The sequence below is a fragment of the Sinohyriopsis cumingii genome, chromosome 9 (assembly GCF_028554795.1).
Source record: "Sinohyriopsis cumingii isolate HCF-2022 chromosome 9, ASM2855479v2, whole genome shotgun sequence".
Taxonomy (NCBI): domain Eukaryota; kingdom Metazoa; phylum Mollusca; class Bivalvia; order Unionida; family Unionidae; genus Sinohyriopsis; species Sinohyriopsis cumingii.
Window position 1 is genome coordinate 63907761 of NC_142969.1, and position 14830 is coordinate 63922590.

The following is a 14830-nucleotide window of genomic DNA, read 5'->3' on the forward strand; positions in this document are numbered from 1 at the left end:
TGCTAAACTTGTTAGTTTTCGCTATGTTCTGTTACTTAGTTCAAGACCATAGATTCGTAACATACCAACATATCAACAAATAAACAAAAAGGTTTATATCATGACATAATCAAAACATCAGGATAAATATATATATATATATATATATATATATATATATATATATATATATATATATATATATATATATATATATATATATATATATATATATCGTATCAAAGGCAGACGCTCTATCCAGAGCGGTAGAGATATGTTTAAAATATTTCACGCAATGATGAAACCAATAGTATGTTATTGAGCTGACATAGGGGGCTTTAAACACTCTAAGCATACTGAGGAAGTGCAGTTTCAATTTTGTACAAATATACCTCTCTGGTTCAAACACTGCAACTAATTGGGTGTGTATAAGGGAATGCGGTAGGTTCCCTTTCTTAACCTGATATATGGTAAGATGTATAAAATATTGGATTAATATTATGCGATTATCAGATGATAGATAACAACCTCAATGTTTTATTATGTTGAAAAAATTAGACAAAGTTGGTAGAGTCACATGGGCTTAAGATATGGTCTATCAATATGGCTTTCGATAGGTATCGATAACGCAAGATGTTGGCGATGAAGACGTATTTATTTCTTATTTCCCACAAACGATTAGAGTTACTGCATTTCAAAGTTGGTCATAGCTTATTATTCTTCAAAATGTTATTCCTATAGGTAGTGTAAATCCTTACTACAATGTGAGAATTACCTCTCTTGCAATATGCCTTTTAAGTTAAGCAAATATATAGTGTTACTATTGTCTTCAAGCCGTAAACTAATGATTGAAACAGAACGAAAGGGACAAAATGATAAAGCATTCAGATTATGAGAACTGTGCAGGAAAAGAAATATGTATGTCATAGAGGATGATCGAGGATGAATTCCAGTTTGTTTGCATTTGCCCAGAATATGACATTATTAAAAGAAAATTTCTTAAACATGTATATTATGCACAACCAAGCGTTGACAAATTTGTCTCACTTACGGCTAGCAGTAATGTAGTGACGCTATTTAATTTATCACACTACTTGTGTAGATAAATTGTTACGAGAGAGGCACTTTTATCTCCATCCGAATAAGATCATATGAAAATGTTACTATTTGGAAATATGTGTAGAAATAGTTGTAGAAGTAAATCAAGAATTTATATCTCACCTGTATTAAAGAAAATGCGGCGTTCCAACTGTGTATATGATAAATAGAATGTTGTATCATTTGCCGGAGGCCTATATTATTGAAACATTTTTAATACATTTTGACATCATTGATTAGTAAAATTGTTCAATCGAGAACTTTAATAAAGTTTATATTGTGAACTTAAAAAAGTTTGCACGACATGCAAGGGAATAGTATTCCTCTGTCAGCATTCAGTTGAAGTTACATTACATTCTAGCATATCGATTTCTAAAGAACAACATAATATAAGTAGCAAATAGAAAACACGAAAAATGTTTGATGTATAAACGCGTACTGGTTGCTTTGTTGACGATGGACTTGACTTTTTAAAAATAATTGTCAAAATTGCTGTTATTGCCGGAGCGGTTTCTTGTCATGCGTCAAGGCAATAATGAAAACTCTTATTGACAATACTATAATAATTCTTAGATGGTGAAGTCTGTCCATAAAATATTAAACTGTTTCTCTTGTATATCTTTCTAAGAAGACATATTGGCATGTTTTGATCTGTTATAGTAAGTGTTTCAAAAATGAAAACGCTTTATTTATTTCTCAAGATGGCACAAATCACTCGAAGAACGTGGAGGAGAACCACCAAAACTGGCAGCTTATGTAACATAGCAAGCGTAGAAGTCACTTGATGGAGTATTTTCAATATTTTATGATTTAACATTATGATTGTGTCCGTTCTTTCGCGTACTCTCTGATGGATTCGTATGCTTTCTACACTCCACTCATTGCTTTATTTAATTTGAAAGGGTTTACTTTTAGTTTTAATTTTTGGTTCAACTTAGTTGTTTATTTAACTTGAACATTTAGGACATTTCTTTATATTCATTGCTTTCATTTACCCAAATAAATGTCAGACATGTTTTAATAATTTCAAGTGCCATTGAGGGAGGGCTTACAGTAAATATTATGCCGAGTTCGATTCATAATGAGTTAAGTTTGTAATTTTACATGCAAACATTTTGAAGCTGAACTAAGTAGTAGAGGAAAAGGAAATCAAAGTTACGTAATAAAGAGCAATAACTCGCAATGTTGTGTAGAACGTGACACATATATTTGTTCAAACGAATTATAAAGGAAAGTACAAGAATACTCAAAAACATAGTATGATGCAAGCACAGTACGTTAAGGAAAGGATACAACGTTTTGACGATGAGACAAAATATGTTATTTGATATGTGGTGCTGTATCCTTTTTGTGTCTCTTGCACCTTTGGTTAAAATACAAAGTTGTTTCTGTGTTTAAAGCTGGTGAAACGGCAAACATCTGCAAAACAGAATCTTAGTGTCCGCTAAAATCACCACCACTAAGTAACAGTATAAAGTAATGTACGAAGTTCAACAGGAGAAGACTTTGCATACAACAGCGAAGTCTGTACATTACCCAACCTTGTAGCACAAGCCAAACAGAAAAGTTGGAGACTAGGTATCTCTGACGGACAATACCAAAAGAGTGCATGGGTCTACACATTATTTTACAGCCAACAACTTTGTGTCCCAGACGGGCAGCATTAAAGTAGTACATGTGTCTATTCATTATTTTACAGCCAATAGCTAGGTGTCTCTGACGGGTAACAACAAAGGAGTACATGGGTCTATACATTATTTTACAGCCAATAGCTAGGTGTCCCAGACGGGCAACATCAAAAGATTACATGGGTCTATACATTATTTTACAGCCAACAACTATGTGTCCCAGACGGGCAACATCAAAGGAGTGCATGGGTCTATACATTATTTTACAGCCAACAACTATGTGTCCCAGACGGGCAACATCAAAGGAGTGCATGGGTCTATACATTATTTTACAGCCAACAACTATGTGTCCCAGACGGGCAACATGAAAGGAGTACATGGGTCTATACATTATTTTACAGCCAATAGCTAGGTGTCCCAGACGGGCAACATCAAAGGAGTGCATGGGTCTATACATTATTTTACAGCCAACAACTATGTGTCCCAGACGGGCAACATCAAAGGAGTACATGGGTCTATACATTATTTTACAGCCAATAGCTAGGTGTTCCAGACGAGCAACATCAAAGGAGTGCATGGGTCTATACATTATTTTACAGCCAACAGCTATGTGTCCTAGGCCGGCAACATCAAAGGAGTACATGGGTCTATACATTATTTTACAGCCAACAACTACGTGTCCCAGACGGGCAACATCAAAGGAGTACATGGGTCTATACATTATTTTACAGCCAATAGCTAGGTGTTCCAGACGAGCAACATCAAAGGAGTGCATGGGTCTATACATTATTTTACAGCCAACAGCTATGTGTCCTAGGCCGGCAACATCAAAGGAGTACATGGGTCTATACATTATTTTACAGCCAACAACTATGTGTCCTAGGCCGGCAACATCAAAGAAGTACATGGGTCTATACATTATTTTATAGCCAATAGCTAGGTGTCTCTGACGGACAACATCAAAGGAGTACATGGGTCTATACATTATTTTGCAGCCAAAAACTTTGTGTCCCAGACGGGCAACATCAAAGGAGTACATGGGTCTATACATTATTTTACAGTCAATACTAGGTGTCGCAGACGGGCAACATCAAAGGAGTGCATGGGTCTATACATTATTTTACAGCCAACAACTATGTGTCCCAGACGGGCAACATCAAAGGAGTACAAGGATCTATACAGTATTTCACAGCCAATAGCTATGTGTCCCAGACGGGCAACAACAAAGGAGTGCGTGGGTCTATACATTATTTTACAGCCAACAACTATGTGTCCCAGACGGGCAACTTGAAAGGAGTACATGGGTCTATACATTATTTTACAGCCAATAGCTAGGTGTCCCAGACGGGCAACATCAAAGGAGTGCATGGGTCTATACATTATTTTACAGCCAATAGCTAGGTGCCTCTGACGGACAACATCAAAGGAGTACATGGGTCTATACATTATTTTACAGCCAATAGCTAGGTGCCTCTGACGAACAACAGACAATGAAGAAGATAATAAATGTGAAATTAACCCCTTAGAAAGCGATATGGAGAAAATAAACAAACTCCTGGAAGGCTATATTACTGCAATTTCATCTGGAATGTGGAGATTACAATGATGAGATCCAACGAAAACGATGGAAAGAATAAAAAAAGTAACAAATCATTGCAAAATAAAAAGTACAGAAATTAACAATAAAGCAATAGTTAACATTAAGAGAGTAGCAGAAGCAAAATGATTTAATACAGAACACCAAAATGCTGAATGGCAAAAAGGTCATAATAAATGTCAAACTCAGCATCAAGAGAGCCAAGAAATCAACTTACGATTAAACTATTACAGATCTGAATAATAGATCGGATAGGTAAAAACTATTATATTTGCTGAAGTTTACACTACGTTGCATGCTGGTGTCGAGACTGGAAACCGAAAAATCAGTTTATAATATATTACTAACATGCGTGTGAGACAGAAAAGATGAAAGGAATTAGAATACATTTCACTTATTTGGAGCCAACGCTTACTATAAATGCAGGTGCAGTCAAAGAAAAAAAGATGAAAGATTGATACAGTTAAACCCTTCTTCTACATAACTAGGAAGAGAATTATCCACATTGCAACAAATACAACTTTAACGATACCCACGCTTTTATCCCGTAAGAACAGTTTATCTTGTAATACACACACACATATCCATACACATACACATGCATGCACACACATATGCATACACACACATATATTTCTCCCGTCAAGTTGATGAGGACCACTTCAGTCATCCATTGTTAAAGCGGGAACAAATGGCTTGTGGGTACGTAGGTGACCGATGAAGCCGATGTGAGCCCTGAATGTATGTGGCATTGTGGACATGTGATGGTAGCAACGCTGAACGTTGTTGGCCTCGCAAACTTCAGCACCTTTAGTGATTGAAAAGTGCCACATGAATCTGTTCTGGGCAGTCTGTTCCCATGTGTCATAGCTAATGCCAAAATTATTCAATAGCGTCGGCAGGGTGTCTTTATATCGTCTTCTGTGGCCTCCTTTGTTGAGTTTACCTTGTTCAAGCCATAAGAGGTTATTTTTGGAAGCCGGTGGTCTGGCATGCGAGGTACATGGCCTGCTCATCGCAACTGTGATTGCATCAAGATCGTGTAGATACTGGGCAGGCTTGCTTGGGAACAGACCTCATTATGCGAGATCCCGTCTTGCCACTTGATTTTGAGGAGTCTTCTGAGGCACGTTGTGTGAAAGTGGTTCAACCTCTTCGCATGGCGCTGGTACACTGTCCAGGTTTCGCAAGCGTATAATAACAAAGGGAGTACTATCGTTCTGTACCCCTTCATCTTTGTCTGTGGACTAATGCCTCTTCTGTTCCAGACCTTGGCGTGTAGTCTGCCAAAGGCTGCGCTGGCCTTTGCTGTCTTAGCACTAACTTCATCATCGGTTACTACGTGCTGCCAAGATAGTTGAACGTGTTCACTGTGCTCAGTTTGTAACCGTTGGCTGTAATGTTTGGCTCAGTTTATTGCTTTCCTGGGGCGGCTGATACAATATGTCAGTCTTCTTTGCGTTGATCGTAAGGCCGAAATTTGTTCAGGCATCAGAGAACTTGTCGACGCTACGTTGCATGTCGGATTCAGAGCCAGGGTTGAGGGCACCAGCAAATATAAAGCCTCAGATGATATATGTTGTGAACTTAGTTTTTGCTTGGAGCCTCCTGCTGTTGAACAGCTTGCCACCAATTCGATATTTGATGCTGATTCCCACGTCACCATCTCTGAATGCATCAGCGAGCATGGCTGAGAACATGAGACTGAAATGTGTACAGTACACAGCCCTGATTCACGTGTTTGAGACAGGAAATGGATCTGATGTCTCACCATTGTTCCGAACTCTGGCTTCCATACCATCGTGGAATCGCTGCACCATGGTGATACATTTCCTTAGGCATCCTTACTTGGTCATGATCTTAAAAAGACCCTCTCTGCTAACAGTGTCGAAGGCCTTGGTCAGGTCGACATAGATAGAGAAAAGTTCAGCATTTTGGACATGGCTTTTCTCTTGCAACTGCCTAAGCAGCAAACGCCATGATGATGGTTCTACGCTCCTGTCGGAATCCACACTGGCTTTCTGGTAGGAGTCTATGGTCAAGGTGTGATGTGAGACTCTTGAGGACAATCCTGGCGAGTATCTTGACTACGATTGAGAGCAAAAGAGATACCTTGGTAGTTGTCACAAGCCTGAATATTTCCTTTACGCGTTTACAGATGTATACTAGTAGCGTCCTTGAATTCTTGTGGGATCATCTTTTTTTGCCACATGAGATGAAACAAATGATGGAGCCTTTCAGTCAAAGCTGCACCGCCTTCTTTGTATATCTCTGCTAAACTTGAGTATGGGTCTCTAACATGATTGGTGGGTCATCCAGTGATTCATTGACTGGCACTTGGAACACACGATAAATGGCTTCATCAGTGATGAATGTTGGGCAATTCAGGACGCAGTTGAAGTGCTCAGCCCACCTTTCGAGGATCTTCTCTTTGTGATCAACATGTTCCCATCCGCACTGAGGAGAGGGAAAGATCCTGATGATGATATGCCATAGACTTCATTCAGCGCATCATAAAATATCATCATAGCATGCATGACAGCGTGGCTTTGGATCTCATCAGCTTTGTTACTCAGCCAGGTGTCTTGCATCTGCTTGAGTTTCTGCTGAACAGTCCTGCGGATGTTATTTAAGGCATCTTTTTTAAGTCAACACGGGATCATTTAGGTATACTTTGTGGAGGCGATATTTTTCATCCAACAGCTGCCAGATATTTTCGCAGTTCTAAACAGTCCTTGCGCTTTCTGGGGGAAGACCCTAAGATTTCTGTGGCGGTGTTGTAGACCAGCTCTCTTAGGGTCGCCCAGGCTGCCTCCACATTCTGGGTGTTCAGAGGGCTGGATTGAATATGGTTTTCTAGAGTGCTGACAAAGGTCGTTTTGGAGTTCGAGTTCTTCAGCTTGACGATGTTCAGCCGTTTTGTAATTTTGCCTTTCAGGCGCCTTTTAGGTTGGATACGGACGTTTAGCTTGGAAACTACAAGGCTATGGTCAGTCCAACATTCTGCGTCACACATGGAGTTGGTCACCCCGCACATCCTTCCTCTCCATCTTCCTAACTTTCACGTAGTCAATGAGATGCCAGTGCTCAGATCGGGGATACATCCATGTCGTCCTGTTACGAGTGGGGAGGCGGAAGACGGTGTTGGTGATGAGCAGTTCATGATTTGCACAGGTCTGAAGCAATAGAAGACCATGCCTGTTTCAGCGACCGACACCATTCTTTCCAATGACCCCTTCCCTGGAGATGTTGTTAGAGCCAACTCTTGCACTGAGGTCACCAAGGACGATGAGCTTGTCAGATTTGGGAACGGAGGTTATGAAAGAGTAGAGTTCTTCATAAGATTTGTCCTTTGTTCCACCTGAATTGGCTATGGTTGGAGCGTTTGAATGATTTTCAACTTTTCCTTAGTAGTGTTTTCAGCGCTGATGTAGGGTCCCCTCGGTCCGAGATGAGCTGGCTAGAGAAGGATGGAGCAGGTAATATTTAGGGCACCTTTTCTAGCCCCTTCCTCATGCCATGGAAATGAGCAGTACACATCCTTAAAAGGGCTACTCAGTCGCTCAGGTGGCTGCCGAAGTCCACTGATGGTCTGTGTCAGTGAAGAAAGACCATATGGCCTGAGCCGCCTGTGTAAATATTTGCGGCTACGGATGCAAGTGTACCTACACCTGCGCTTCGTCGCTCGTCCGTCGCCACGGGACTTTGGTTAGAAGGACGACCAAGTTTTGTACGCGTTGACTTGGTTTAGAGTGAGCACACGTTGCGGGTTGTCTACCTCACTCTCTCGTCCAAGACCATCTTGATCCAGTGGCAAGACAATGTCAAGACGGCTGGAGATGAAATCTGATGCAGTGGATGACCAGGACTATCTACAGGCCTCGTCCTGCACTATGCGCCCAACAGAGCGTTGCTGAGAATCACCTTTCTGCCCGATGAACTAGCTATCGGATTCTTTTGCGAAGTCTGTAGAATCCAGTCTTCACGTGATTGGGTAGGCAAGCCCAGACTCACAGAGGGTTTGAGACAGTTTACCGGGATGTGGTTGCTGTGCATGTTACAGCTTCTTGGAGCCACAGGTGAGAACTTGGTGCATGTAGGGACAAAAGGTGTGTGAGCTACCCCAAAAGAGGCACGACTGTTCCCCTACCTGAGGTACTACCCCTCCAATACAATCTCATACACCCCATATACACACACCCATGTGCATGGACACGTATGCATGCACATATACACATATGCATACACACATGCATACACACATGCATAAACACAGAGACATACACACATATGCATACACAAAGTGGAAAAAGTAATCCGTCAGCGCGTGTTTGTTTGTTTCTTTCTAAAATTTAAAACTCGGCAATGTACAAAATCTCAGTGTCTATAAAAGGCCGCTAATGGTTGAATGTCTAGGGTTTCAAATTAAAACACCAATTTAGCAGAAACCACTAAATATTCATTTGATGAACACGAAAAGCACACAGTAATTAGCAACATAATTCTTAACAACTTTCACACATCCTACCTGGCTAAATGTATGGAATATACAATGTGCATGGCAGTGGTTTTCTAATGTGCAATAATGTTTCCACCTGCAGGTCAACAGAAACGCACACGTAAATGCCAACATAATTTGTATTTCTCTTTGTAAGATTTAAAAGGCATTATAGTAGATATTTGTCAGTAAATACCGACTTATGCAAGATACTATTCATAGAGTCTTGCAGCGTCAGCAGAATATCGATTTTCTATATTGTGTTACTGTGTTATGTACGAATGGATTTGTGTATTGACCTAGTAGCTGTACTTTTGGAATACATGATCGGCATGGCTATTCGCTTTTATTACCATTGCATCATTCCCACTCATTTCAAAGAGCGTACTAGAAGGATATAACTCCGCTAGAATGGAGGATTTAATAAACGGTACAGCTAGTTGTCGCAATTTCTCAATAACGTTTGTTTGTTTGTTTATATGTTTACAACTAAAAAATAATTGCAATCAGTTTAGTTTCGCTAATGGTCCAGCACTTTCATTATTTCCACTTCATACATACATACATACATACATACATACATACATACATGGGCGGAGCCGGGTGGAGCTCAGAAGTCGACTCAGCCATCAACCCCATAAAATTACAGTTACATGGCTAAAAGTATGGTCTGCCAACGTGTAAAATGCAGGAGTTTCTTCGGTCTTAACCGCCTGGGGTTCCGAGCCAAAGATCCATTAATTACATACTGTGTATGTTCACTCCCACGCCTGTACTGCATGCATCGATACTTAAAGATGGACAAACAATTTTGGACTAAAGAAACTTAAGGGAAAGTTTGGCGGAGAGAGAGAGAGAGAGAGAGAGAGAGAGAGAGAGAACTGACGTAAAACGTTTACCTCTAGCAGTAAGAACCTTTACAGTTTTCGATTAATAGTCATCGGTCTTCGTGTGAACATATATACAAATATTATCTACGACCTTTTCAATACAGCAGTCAATTCTGCATTAGATATCTTATCGCACATATGCACCTGCCTATTCCAAAGAGAAATTCCTGTTTGGTATTAAATGGTACTATCACAATGAAAACTGAAATAAAATAAGTCCAACACCTTTATTTGTGGTCTCTTTATCTAATAGATAGAATTTTGTTCTGGATAATGTTTTTTATTCATGGTACCAATGTTATCAGGTAGAATGAAAACTAAATGTATTCCCCTTGTATGTGTAAATGACCATTCATCTTGGACATATTTTTGTGACCTTGTATGTGCAAATGACCATTCATCTTGGACATATTTTTGTGACCTTGTATGTGCAAATGACCATTCATCTTGGACATATTTTTGTGACCTTGTATGTGTAAATGACCATTCATCTTGGACATATTTTTGTGACCTTGTATGTGTAAATGACCATTCATCTTGGACATATTTTTGTGACCTTGTATGTGTAAATGACCATTCATCTTGGACATATTTTTGTGACCTTGTATGTGTAAATGAGCATTCATCTTGGACATATTTTTGTGACCTTGTATGTGTAAATGACCATTCATCTTGGACAAAAAACAAAAGTTAAACAGGTTCACTGATTGTGTTCTCTTGGTCTTACAACTCTAGGCAATAAATTTATAAATTTATAATCTGTGGCGATTTGACCATAATAATATTAGCATGTGCACTTGTGATAAATTGTTCCTGGCTCTCGTGAGCAACGCGGGGAGCACGTCGACGTGAATGAAGACATAAATCATGCTTGCCATTGTTGCGCCAGAAAATGTCAGCATGCAGACATCTATTGTTTACTTTAAATGAACAAATAAAGGAACAATTGGCTAAATTTTAGTTACTCTTGCATGAGCATGTGTGCGCTTTCTCTTGCTTGGACGGTTTTACTATGGATCTACCATCTCCTACAAGTCAAGCAACAATGCCTGTCCCTTAACGGCGTAAGGAAGAACCTTTTGTTAGAAAAACGCGTCGATGACAGTTGAAACTAGCGTGCTTAAAAAGGAGCCTTCGTACATAAATGTCATTTCGATTCTGTCAATGCACGACAGTAGGTTGTTTTTATTTCTCATCTTCGTATTACAAAGCAAAGAGCAAAGATTGGAAGGGACGGTGGGGGTGTATGTGAATATATATATATATATATATATATATATATATATATATATATATATATATATATATATATATATATATATATATATATATATATATATATAGAGAGAGAGAGAGAGAGAGAGAGAGAGAGAGAGAGAGAGAGAGAGAATTTAAATTGACAGCACCCAGAGAGGCTTTAAGCAGACATGTTTCGTACTCCATAAAACACATGCTAAGTTATATAGACAAGATACTCAGTAACCCGCCTGGGCTCTAAATTAAAACTGATTAGACATCGGGATCAGATGTTGGCAGTGGAATTTATTTTAATAAGCCTTTCATGCATAGATATCAGCTAACTCCAGGAATTGTATCATGCAACGAGAAAAATACAGCCCCAAAGAGCGTATGTGTACTTAGTACCTTACTATGTTAAGTATGGCCTATATGTACAGATACTAGCTTGCATTGTATAGCATTTCTCTGTATAGCATTGATTGACGGTAAACGTACCTTAAATATCGAACAAAAGACTATTTTCGTAAATCTCACTTGTTTTCGTAGCATCCTATAATGTAGAGTCAAACTCTAAATAACAGTGATTGGACCACAAAAATGACGACGTTACCTTTAGTAGTCATACAGCCACATTCTTGCAGACTTTGAAAATTATTATAGAAGCAAATTTCAAAGGCTATCAATTTGGTTTGAGCGTAGCATCGACTGTGCTTGCCAAAGTCAAGTATACAACATATGGCGAACGCCACCAGCCTACCTTACTACCTGGTGAGTATGATGAGAGAGAGAGAGAGAGAGAGAGAGAGAGAGAGAGAGAGATCAAATCTCAAAACTAGTAACAGTCCTGTGCAAGTGAAACATCCCAGAGTCGAAAAGTTTCAGAAGGTATGCGTATATATACGTTCGCTGTGGTTCCATACTGCTGATACGTTTAAATATAACGTCTGCTTGGTATGATGGGTTTGAGTTATGGCTAGAACGGTGCAAAAGCCATCTTTGCAATAGGCAAACATAACATATGAGCGCACTTCCGCCGTTGTGAAAGGAAGGTTTTTACTTCCGTGCGGCAGGCAACATCGCTACAGCCAATGCAGATCAATAGAAAGCACCAAATGTGTAGTTGCAATATATATATATATATATATATATATATATATATATATATATATATATATATATATATATATATATATATATATATATATATATATATCTATCTTTGGTGACAACTTTTCATTTACAATCTGGTAGAAACTTTGCAGTGACAAAATATTTTTCAGGTCGATTACTGCAAACTCTTTGTACTGTCCCATCTGATATTGAATGTAAACCTTTTTTTTACAACAGGTAGAGGGTTTGCACTGGGCTAGTTATTACTGATTTTGCTTTATATTGGATGTTTTGTGGCGAGACGAAGAAGAATAACTACTGAACTATAAGGATTATTCTTCTTGATATATAATGTAACGTTGATTTCTTTGGGGTTTTTCTTCTTTTCTTGATGACTTTCAATACCCGTGGATTTTTGTCAGAATTTTGTTGATAAATTTTATAATTATAGTGCATTTCACATCATCTGTATTATATGTTTCCTTGCATAAGACGTACCATTACTTTTATGACCATTATTTTATAAATATACATGTCGAGTCGCACTTCTAGCAGGCATCTTGAGTGTTTGTATGTATTCTTTGAGGTAATGTATAGTGCATGAACCAGATTTGAATTGTAATTAATTTCTAGAGCTGGCGTGTCAGCAGGTGAAAGTATCTAGTTCCAAGGCATATGGATGTTAGAAATCCCCCCCCCTCCCAATTCATGTGCTATTGTCTGTTAAGCAAATGCATACGGTAGATTAACATGAGCCATGTGTTGGAACAAAAAACAACTGCAATAAGTTGAATCAAGTTCGTGGAATGAGACTGTTGTAGACAGAATATGTTCCGAAAATTACTCTTGTATGGTTTTATATTCAGACACAAACAACATTTACCGTATGTGGTTATATATATATATATATATATATATATATATATATATATATATATATATATATATATATATATATATATATATATATATATATACAGAGAGAGAGAAACAGACAGAGAGACAAACAGAGAAACAGAGACAGAAAGGGAGGACAGACAGACAGACATAAATGGAGGCTTGATTACAACAGTTACATCAGTCTTTCTCTACATTTCTCACGCGAATAACACCAACCAATAACAACAATACACAGAGGAGAAACCAACTAAATAAGGAAACTGAAAAATCTAACCAAAGACAACTAAAAGAGCCAGATTATTATCAACGTGTCCAAAGTTAATTCTATATTGTGAATATAACAAAGTGACGCAGAGAATTATCAACCTGTCTAAAGTTAATTCTAGATTGTGTATATAGTAAAGTGACGCAGAGAATTATCAACCTGTCTAAAGTTAATTCTAGATTGTAGCAAAGTGATGCAGATAATTATCAACGTGTCCAAAGTTAATTCTAGATTGTGTATATAGCAAAGTGACGCAGAGAATTATCCACGTGTCTAAAGTTAATTCAAAATTGTGTATATAGCAAAGTGACGCAGAGAATTATCAACCTGTCCATAGTTAATTCTAGACTGTGCATATAGCAAAGTGACGCAGATAAACATTAATGATGATGTTAGCTAGAAAGACGATAGCGCTGAATCGCTTAGCGTTGTCCGGTGTATATACGTTGTTGACCCACCCACCCCACCCCATAAACACATGCGCACAATGACAAAAGAACGAATTCAGTTGCTATAATAAAGCATTAAAATCATCATAATATTGAAATTCGAAATCTTTTAATTTATAAATATACAGAATATCTTCATCTCTCATCTTGGTTCAATCAGTTAAAATCAAAACTTAGTTAAATTTAAGATCCATTTCTTTTCAAATGAACGTTGAAACAGTATCCTCTGTGTATGATCTAGGTGGTAAGAATTAAGTCAGAGACTTTTTATCGTGCGATTTATGAGTTAGCACACCCTTTTAAAATTTCTTTTGGAGGGAATGAAACGACTGGTGGGAATGGGATTTTGGGTTTAGGAATCCCTGAGATTAACACAAGACGATTTCAGTCCACTGGAAGGTCATATATGCAGTTACAACATAATGTATCGCTTTGGTGTTTTTAATCATTGCTCGTAAATGTTGCTGATTCCTTTAAGAATTTTCTTTTCTTTATTTCTTTGATAAGTGCTGGCGAGAATTTGACAAAAGAACTATAAATCTAATGCATTTACTGCGTTGTAATTGAAGAACATACATCAACATTCTATTGCTATATTGTTCAACAGTTACTCAGCGGTTTTGAGAAAGGCAGATGTTGTTGTATCCCTGTAAATACACTATAAATAATGACATCATATGGCATATAAATAAATTTAATAATTAATATGTCACTTGCTATAATTCGAATGAGAAATGTTATGCTTTACTATTCACATGATGACATTTATTGCTTTATCTTTGCTCTATGCTGTATTGAGCATGACATAAATCGTATACAACTAGCTGTTGAATGTATTATTTGGAATACCGTGATGTTTTCGCTCATTTTACACCATATTTATGTTCTCGATTAAAGACATAAATAAGCGTGGATTGGAACCTAATTATGAATAAGAGGTTTAGAAGTCCTGACACATATGGGAATCATCTATGCCTGCGTTCAGTTGAAAGAGGTTCAATAGTTGGTAATAACTCCTATACAGAGGCTGACACATGTAAAATCAACTAATTTGACTATAACTCGAACAAAATTAAAATTAAATCATGAACTGCTGCAGAATTAGGATTTTAGAATTTGACTTTAATTCGTACATTTCAATTGAATGCACATGCAATAAATTAATTAATCAGAATTT